The sequence below is a fragment of the Penaeus chinensis genome, chromosome 34 (assembly GCF_019202785.1).
Source record: "Penaeus chinensis breed Huanghai No. 1 chromosome 34, ASM1920278v2, whole genome shotgun sequence".
NCBI lineage: Eukaryota > Metazoa > Arthropoda > Malacostraca > Decapoda > Penaeidae > Penaeus > Penaeus chinensis.
The window spans coordinates 28,250,535-28,260,534 of NC_061852.1; the positions used below are offsets into that span (position 1 = coordinate 28,250,535).

At 49.2% G+C, this 10,000-nt stretch overlaps 1 protein-coding gene across 8 annotated transcripts in view; it reads right to left on the reverse strand.

The window, feature by feature from the left end:
• Window positions 1-10,000, reverse strand: part of LOC125043589 (filaggrin-like) — a 245,329-nt gene that overhangs the window by 41,103 nt on the left and 194,226 nt on the right. Inside the window, exon 1 of one of the 8 annotated variants that reach the window (XM_047639804.1) lies at window positions 2,374-2,518. The exons of 5 other annotated variants lie outside the window; for them this stretch is intronic. The gene's annotated coding sequence lies outside the window, so the exon portion shown is untranslated. Of the gene's footprint in view, window positions 1-2,368; window positions 2,519-10,000 lie in introns of those variants that run through there. 2 more of the 8 variants (XM_047639805.1, XM_047639806.1) reach the window with 2 other exon arrangements.

Below are 10,000 nucleotides of genomic sequence, written 5' to 3' on the forward strand. Positions count from 1 at the left end.
CAATAAACAACAATGTGCGACGAGCGAGGAAGGAGTCAGCTGGAGCAATAGAAAGCTCGCCTACAAGCTCAGCCATCTATTGTTTTTAGCCCCCGCCCGTCCTACGCCGGCTTTCCAAGGAGCAGAATTACACAACGGGACAGCCAACGACGTGCGTGTCATGCAGTTCTTGCCGAGATATCACAGCGACGCGTTCAAGAAAAAAATCACTCGTTTTCTCATTAAAATCTAACAAAACAACAATAACCAGATGAACAACAATAAAGTCACGAAAAAAAGAATATCAAGGCAGCACATCTAAATGCACGACGACGTGATGCACAGACGTCATAAGCGCGCGGCCTGGACACAGATCTCAGGCCGAGGGTTTATTGGCAAGGCGTGACAAGGTCACTGTGACTATTCGTATACCGGGGTAACACGAGCCAGAAACCAAGGCATTACGACTTCACTCACTTGCAGTCTCTTCCTCCCGTGCATGAAAGAAATGACTGGAAGATATAGATATACGAACTGGCAGGAAGAGAAGAGGAGGGGGGAGAAAGAAACAGAGTGGGGTAAAGTAATAAGTAAAGAAAATGCAGGGTAAAACAGGTTGGGAAGAAGGAGAGGAACACTGAGAAAAACACTCCACTATAAATAGACACACACACACACACACACACACACACACACACACACACACACACACACATATACAGACAGGCACACACACACACATACACATACACATACACACACACACACACACACACATATATACACAGACAGGCACACACACACACACATACACATACACATACACATACACATACACACACACACACATATATACACATACAGGCACACACACACACACACACACATACACATACACATACACACACACACACACACACACACACACACACACACACACACACACACACACACACACACACATACATACACACACACACACACACACACACACACACAACATATATATATATATATATATATATATATATATATATATATATATATATATATATATATGACGGTGGTGATGATGATGGTAATGGAAGTTGATGATGATAGGATAGAAAAGAACAAGAAGGACACGAAGAGGGAAAGCCCGATCCCTCCCTCCAATGTACGCGGACATAATCTTCCCCACCGCCATCATCGCGGCTACCATTACCATAATCACCCTCCACCCGCCATAGGAACTCGTCCCTTGATCTTCCACCCAGATGGCCCCTTGGGTATCGTCATCACCATTAATGATTTCCGTATTTCAGCATTACATGGCAGCATCAACATCGCCCATGCTTGAGAGATGGGGGGGCGGGGGACATCTAACATTTTCTACTTTCTAACGAGGTTTATTCATGATTTATTTCTGGCGTGGGGATTATTCGTCCATATGAATACATAGCGAATGACGGCGTGGCGTGACACTAGATGACTTTCATATCCTGCGATGATTTCGGTACACTGCATTAGAGCGACGGAAATGGCGTTTTTAATAAGACGTTCCGTATGTCGCGACAACTTCCGTCTCCGTCTTTTTCGGGGTGCGATTTCTTCCAGCTAGATGTTCGCGACGCCATACACAGCGAGGGGAGCGAGAGGGGGGAGGGGAGCGAGAGGAGGAGGGGAGCGAGAGGAGGAGGGGAGCGAGAGGGGGAGGGGAACAAGAGGGGAGAGAGGGGAGGGAGAAGGGCAGATGACGGGTCGTGTAGGTGTCGTGATGACGGCGAGGCGAGGCGAGGCAGGGAGCGTCTCGTTGGCACTATCGCTGGGGGATGTGGTTAGGGTCTCCACCATGAAAACAACTTATTTCCCTACATCACGGATGCTTTAGGGAAACCACCACCTACAGGTCCCGCTGTACGTTCTCATCTTCTAAAGGCCATTGTGCAACCAGTTCATTAAGGGGGGTAAACTCCGTGCTATCTCGTGCCACTGCAGAACACTTTAAAGGCGATAATGCTACAAAAGTGCAGTAGCATCACATCTGCAACATTGTAGTTTGAAGGTCATCTCTAAACACGCCTGCAGGAACAAAGCCCGCTCCTACCCACTGTAGTTCTGGAGGAACAGTGGAGGAGCCGAAATGATTCCCACTCTACTCACTGAACTTTGAACAGTCTTAGAATATCGCAGCACTATAATGCAAAAAGAAACAATTACGATGTTTGGCAATAACACGCCACTTGATCCGTCGCTCTGACACCTAAATTACACTCAACTGTTATACCAATCTGTCAGAATGGGAATTCTTCGCTTCCTTTCCTTTCATGTTCTGGCATCTTATCAACATGTATTTTGCTGGTCACGTTAAACGCAGCACCATATCACAATACAACTCTAAGCACCACACCTTACAGAATTATTTCAAACACAGTCCACACCCCGCCACCAAGCGTCCGTTGAGAGAGCCTCGCCTCGTGCAAGGCAACACTTGAGGAGAGACTGGAGGGTTCGCGCGTGCGTGTGTCTCTGGCACCCACTAGTTGAACACTGCGGAGGCTCCCCACCCAGGCACCTTCTATCGAGGCATGCGGTTACGCGGTAGGCACTCGCACTCCATACTCAGTGCCAAACACTTCCTTTTCCTCTCCCCTGTTAAATGCACTGCCTGCGCCTACCAAATCACATTACAGATACACTTGTAATGCATTTAGTCTGGACTGGTTCAGTGAGTAGAGCTCACTAAAGTATCGAATGAAGTCTTCGTTCCCTCTATAGGAAGGGATGAGAGAGGTCTTCAGATTGGGGAGGGGCAGGTTACCGTGAAAGACCTCCCTCAAGTAGGTCTATTTGCGCCAGCAACACTTGGCGTACATACGCACAAGGTGCCCTGGCATATGGCCCTGGCACTAATTCGTCTGTCAAAGGAAGTACGGATGTCACCTGTACACTAAAGCCTTCAAGAGGCAGGGAGGCGCGTTCAATGACTGCTCACAGAATCGCGGCGACCTACTCTGGGTGTCGCGTGAACACTGCAAAATCTGAATCGGATGCTGAGGTGATTCACGCAGGTTTGGGGAGCAGTCTACGGGGCCCAAGCGCGAGCGGTGAATCACCCGAATGGTGAGTCATGGTGAGTCAGTTGAGTAAGGAAGTGACAACTAGTTCAGAAGGTGGGCAAGTCCAGCATGGTGGTAATGCCAAGGATCCATTGTTTGTAATTACAATGACAAAGGGTTTGCGCCATTACTTGCGCATTGAGCAAGTATGAATCAACTTTGCAAAACATATTTCAGTTGCTCCAGTCTCTTGCTCGCGCGTCTCTGAGATAAGATAAGAGGGAGGAAAGAGAAGGAGAAGGAAAAAGGGGGAGGGGATGAGGGAGAAGGAGAAGGGAAGAGAGAATGATAGGGATAAAGAGGAGGGAGGGAGAGAGGAGGGAGGAGAGAGAGAGGAGAGAATGATAGGGATAAAGAGAAGGGAGTTGAGAGGAGAGAGGAGAGAGGAGAGAGGAGAGAGGAGAGAGGAGAGAGAAGAGAGAGAGAGAGAGAGAGAGAGAGAGAGAGAGAGAGAGAGAGAGAGAGAGAGAGAGAGAGAGAGAGAGAGAGAGAGAGAGAGAAAGAGAGAGAGAAAGAGAGAGAGAGAGGAGAGGAGAGGAGAGGAGAGGAGAGGAGAGGAGAGGAGAGGAGAGGAGAGGAGAGGAGAGGAGAAGAGAAGAGAAGAGAAGAGAAGAGAAGAGAAGAGAAGAGAAGAGAAGAGAAGAGAAGAGAAGAGAAGAGAAGAGAAGAGAAGAGAGGAGAGGAGAGGAGAGGAGAGGAGAGGAAAGGAGAGGTGAGGAGCGGAGAGGAGCGGAGGGGAGCGGAGGGGAGCGGAGAGGAGAGAGGAGAGAGGAGAGAGGAGAGAGGAGAGAGGAGAGAGGAGAGGAGACAGAGCAGAGTAGAGAGGAGACAGAGGAGAGGAGAGTAGAGAGGAGAGAAGAGAGGAGAGAGAGGAGAGAGAGAAGAGAAGAGAAGAGAAGAGAAGAGAAGAGAAGAGAGAGGAGAGAGAGAAGAGAAGAGAAGAGAAGAGAAGAGAAGAGAAGAGAAGAGAAGAGAGAGGAGAGACGAGAGAGAGAAGAGACGAGAGAGAGAAGAGAGGAGAGAGAGAAGAGGAAAGAGAGTGTGTGTAGCTCCCGATCCCCTTGATTTCAAAGATTAGCATAATGAAGGGTGAGCCTCGACCTTGAAGACCCGCAGTCGATGAGATTCACTGGATCCGGAACCCGACGTCAGCGGAAGAGGATCCCCACGCACTGGGCTTGGCATTAACCTACTGTCACACGGCATCTAAATCGGGCGCGCAACCTCGGCTTTTTTGTGTGGGTATTTCTGCCAGCGGCCAAAATGGGGAGCGGCGCACCCCTCCTCATTCCGCCTCTCATCCCACGTGGTTGACAATCAGTGTAAACAATGTCAGCGCGGGACCGTCCATAACCCTTCGCTTTTTTGTACCTGACAAAGGTCCGCAAAATAAAGGTAGCTTTCACTTTCTTCTGCGGACCGGGAAAATGTTCCTCCTTCGACTAATTACGAAGATAATTATTTTCTTCCACGTTCTGGCTGACCCTCTAATCCTAGATCCATATGTCCCGAATTCACGTCTATGATCTATTGCAGATTGTCGCGCATTCATAATTCAATGTTCAATTGCATTTTGCGGGAAAGTGAGAGAAAAAGGAAAAGAGGGCGATAAAGAGAAAGGGAAAGGGAGAGATAAAAAGGGAGAGGGAGAGGGAGAGGGAGGGAGGTAGGGAGGGAGGGAGGAAGAGGAAGAGGAAGAGGAAGAGGAAGATAAAGAGAGAGAGAGAAAGAGAGAGAGAGAGAGAGAGAGAGAGAGAGAGAGAGAGAGAGAGAGAGAGAGAGAGAGAGAGAGAGAGAGAGAGAGAGAGAGAGAGAGAGAGAGAGAGGGGGGGGGGGGAGGGAGGAAGATGGGGGGAGGGAGAGAGGGCGCAGAGAAAGAGTTAAGGAGAAAAGGGGGAGCCTGCAATTCTTTGGCCTCCAACAGGTGCACCTAAAGGACCTAAACCTGAGTACAACGAGAACGAACGCGCTAATATCGACCATGTCAGCAACAGCAACACCAGTAGCACTAGCAACACCTGACGCGGTCTTAGGCCGGGGATGCTGCCCGCACTATGTGTCAACATGATGAGGCGCGTTCACGCAGGGCAATATGCACAGGGACAGCGGCGTCGGGTAGAGGAATGTTATTGGAGTGAGGGAGAGGGAGAGGGAGAGGGAGAGGGAGAGGGAGAGGGAGAGGGAGAGGGAGAGGGAGAGGGAGAGAGGGAAAGGGGCGAGGTAGAGGCAGACGGAGAGGGAGAGGGGAAAAGGGGGAAGTAGAAGTAAGGGGAGAGAGAGGCAGAAGGAGGGGGGAGGGGAAGGGGCAAGGCAGGCAGGGGGGAAAAGGGGCGGAGAACACGCAAAAGGGGGAGGGGGGAGGTAACAGGAAAGGGGAAGGTTAGACGGATAAACTACCACTGTGGTGCCTCGATTTATTTTCATTGCCGCAGCTGCTTAAACATTTTACTCAGTTCCGACCCTTATTTACACAATCACCGGAATGCACGCGGGCCTGCTCCTCGTCCCGCAACATCTACCAGCATTGTTGCATTGCCCTTCGCTGTCGAGCATGTCCCCCTCCAAATATCAACAATTGCTAGAAATGAATGGGGATGGAGATAAGGGGCAAGGAGGGCTGCCATACTATCGAATAACCCCGCTATATCTGCAAGCGTTGTCGTTTGCGATGTGCGGTTGCATGTGCAATGTTGCTACGTATGTATGAGCGAGGTTGCACGTGCATGAGTTTCCCTGTGTTACGTAGGCGTTTACCGAATCCGCGCTATGGACGCTGTCGTAATTGGCGAACCATTTGCCAACACATCTCGCGAACGTCATCCAAGTGTGCCTCAGAAACGCGAAGGAGAAAGTTTCCCACGCGTGCCTGCCTGCCTGCCCCCCTTTCCCGGCCCCCAAGATGGTAACTTGCCCCCCACCCCCCCTCTTCTCCAACAGCCCCCCCACCCACCCACCCTCTTCTCAAACAGCCCCCCCCCACCCCCCACCCACGCAGTCACAAGTGGGCGCCTTCCATATTACCACAAGCTGACAGCATTTTCCTCGCATTATCCACTCATCAACATTACTTGCTTCCTAAAATGAAGTTCCTCATCATGTAATCGACCCTCAGCCCCTAGGAGTCTAAATTTCATTCACTTCATCCCTCGCAGTAATCTCTGTCTCTCTGTATGTTTGTCTCTCATATATGAATACATGGTCATTCTTATTCGTTCTTCCTCATCCATTCATTTACTAATTTGTCAGAGAAAGAAAGAGGCGGATGGAGGAAGGGAAGAAGGAAGGAAGGGAAGAAGGAAGGAAGAAGGAAGGAAGAAGGAAGGAAGGGAGAAGGTAAAGAGAGAAGGAGAGAAGGGGGGGAGAGAGAGAGAGAGAGAGAGAGAGAGAGAGAGAGAGAGAGAGAGAGAGAGAGAGAGAGAGAGAGAGAGAGAGAGAGAGAGAGAGAGAGAGAGAGAGAGAGAGAGAGAGAGAGAGAGAGAGAGAGAGAGAGAGAGAGAGAGAGAGAGAGAGAGAGAGAGAGAGAGAGAGAGAGAGAGAGAGAGAGAGATAAAGAAAAGGAGTAGAGACACAGACAAAAACAGATAATAATGATACGTGGAATTACGAAGGAACTCACTTGCTCGCCTCCCTGAAGAGCACCCCCTGCTCCTGGATTCCACGGTAAAAGCCCAACGAATAGATAAACACTAGCGCCCGCCATACACACAGCAGGCAGGTAGCGACAGAGAGGACTCTCGATGCCAACATAAACAAAGGAGGTGCGTCCCGATCCCTCTACCTTCCCTCAATCCCTCCCCCCTCTCGCCCTCCCCGCGAACTATGGCCACACACCAGGCAGGTAAATAGTGCCAGAATGCCTTTGTCTGCCCGCAGTTCCTTGCTTGATCTTTGTCGGGATGGCCGTTGATAGTCTAATTTTGTTAGCCAAAAAGTTGTTTGATCTTGAATTCCCTTTAATAGAAAATTTAACTGCCATTTGAGCAAGTGCAGTGCCATATAACTTCAGCGCAACTAGGGCCCTCAACACCAACATGGCTAAAAGCTTACATGCTTCAACAGTAAACAAATCAAATGTAGTAAACACAGAAAGATCAGTGAACGCCCGAAGTGCAGTAAATTACACCACCCTCTTCGACATGTTCATCAAATACAACAACCGCAGAACGTGTAGGTGACAGAAGAACACACGCTTGATTCATCTTGAATTCTAAAAAAGTGTGCAGATCGCCAAATCAAATAACAAACAAAATGAGAAGCTGGATGCTACCTCCGATCATAACAGGTATTGTCCGATTCAGAATAGACGGGTAGGAGGTCAACCCAGCGCACTGGCACGGCAGAAAGGTGGAGAAGGTCAGGAGTGAAGGCTGGGGAGCTGGAGGTCAGAGTCGACGAGTGATGAAGGGAGAAGCACGAGGCGCACTGAAAGTAAGAGTAAGCAACAAGAGTAAGCGGAGGGGAGCAGGTGGCGGCCTGGTAAACAAGAGGGCGCGTCGAAGAACCGCAAGCGCCCAAGTCTCCTTTGCCGCCCCTGACTCACGCCACAGCATCCCTACGCGGCTCCCGGACCCAAATTTCACAGTCCTGCAGCTCTGTGCCGCTCCCTGTCGCAACTAACACTTCGTAACGGTACTCGTGGGCTCCAAGGCATGAATCGCGCACGTGTGAGGGCCGCGTGTCTTTCAGCTCTCTGCGAGGGGAAGACAGACATGCAAGCAGGCGTTCAAGCAGGAAGGCGGTGCATTTGATGAGCTAATGGCGAGCATCATCGCCACCAAGCAAGGATGCAGAGCCCTGCTGTCAGTGCGGGGAAGAGCGCTGAGTGCTTGATCTGCTTATGGGAACGTTGACTCCACTTCCTCAGGTAGGTAAAAAAATGAATCAATACTATTTCCAGAAGACACAGACACAAGAAAATGGTGATTACAAACATTAAAAACAGGAACAAGAGTACAAAATAGTTATTTTCCTAAAGTTAGGTATTTTAGTTAGTCTGAAATGCACAGCACTATTCTCTTGACGAGCAGTTGCTAAAATTCTCTGAAGGATACAGAATCTGCGTTTTTTCCTAATCTGCAATGACATGATAAATGAAAATATAATCTATTCAGAAGTTCATAAAACTGAAGAGCGATTTATATGACACAAAATATCAATACGAATATACAGTACGAAAAAAAACTACTAATTCTTTTTCTATCTCTGTTTATTCCGATTTGCCTAAGATCTTGGAAGAAATATTGGCCTTATAGCATGAGGCACACTAGAAAAGCTCAAATAAGTCTACGTACCTCTTTGTTAAGCACGGCACAGAAAATATTTATTCATTGCACATCACGGTCATAACCCGAGATTTAGCCGTGTCATGTGCCAGTCGTGACGATGGCCCTGGCATCCCGAGCAACACCTCCCCACTCTTTTTATTCAATTTCTTTCCCTTTCGGCCTCACGCGTACGCGAGGCAAAATTGTGATGGCAGTTACCGCTACATCACCGAGTACAAATTGCGCAAGGCGGCCGCGATCTCCGAACCGTAACTAATAAGTGTTGGGTTGCGCAAGTCCTCCCACGAGATCTGAGGCCAGCATGGGATGAACCCCTTCTGGTTCACTCTTCGAAGTCAGTTCTCGGACATCAGTTTCTCAATCTAAATAGTGCAATCTGACTAAGTTTTTGCCACTGCATACGCGCAGCGCAACCACGCCGGTACGTCCGGCCGTCACGCTGGGTTCCCCTCTTCGCCGGGAAGACGCTGTTTCGTCACGCCCGCCAGAGCCGCCACTCCCCATAGAACTCGAGTTCCCTAATTACCCGCACCAATGAAAGTTTAACGTCGGATTTCGCTATCACTGCGCGTGGTTTTCAGTTAGTCAACGTGACCGCTGCGACCAGGGGAGCTAGTCATTTTCATCTATAGCCTCATCTCTTCCACTTTCTCGCAAGGGAGAGGGAGAGGGGCTGGGGTGGAAACGCGCCTTGGTCATCAACTCAGCAGCTTACCACCTACTGGCCCATGGCGTCTCCCTTGCTACCTCTGAGTAGAGACGATTGGAAATGGCCCGTGGATGCTCACACTCGACCCTCCCAGCTTCGGCCACATTCGTGGCTAAAGTGGCATGTGGCATTACCAAGTCCGTTATGGAATATGATACATCCACCCTTTAAAGCATACAGGAAATTCCTTTCCCATTTTCATTATTCCCGGGACTTCCTTTCTTCTCCCATTCCTCGTACTATTGCTCCGCCCACCATATGGGAGCATCTTTCACTTGCTTTGGCAAGACCCACTGGCCCTCTTCCGCTAAACATCTTCATCTTATCTTATGCTACACTCACTCCGCAGGTCCTACTCGCACTTCTCCAGATCTGCGTAGCCCACCGAAAAACTCCCCTCCTTCACTTCACTATTCTTAACCGAAGGTGACGCCTAGGCCACCATAAACATCCTTCCCCCCGTGCTTACATCAGTCCTTACGCCTCTCGAATCTCGCAGGAGTCTAGGCGCAGGTAAATGAAACGGCCAATATTGCTGACGTAGTGCGGCACTAACATCTTGATTTTCTTATCGATAATAGTTAAGACATTATGGAGGTCGTTAAAGGCGAGGCAAGAGGGAGGACGGGTAAGTTCAACAGATGTGGAGACCGAGGTATATGATGTTATGAAAGACGATAAGGAGAAGGGAGGGCAGCTGAACACGAAAGCAGCATGGCGGAGGCAAGTTGGCCTGCTTTATCTATAAATTTTATTCTGTCTTCGCACTATATGATAGCGTCTTAGTTTTGGGCACTGATGGTGTATATATAGTTCAAGTAATACGAAGAAAATAATACATTTTTTGGAAAACAGAAGCAGCATACACGGGAGATCTGCTAGTTCTCTCACGCCACATCTCTTGTTTAAAAATATAAGAGAGGTACAAA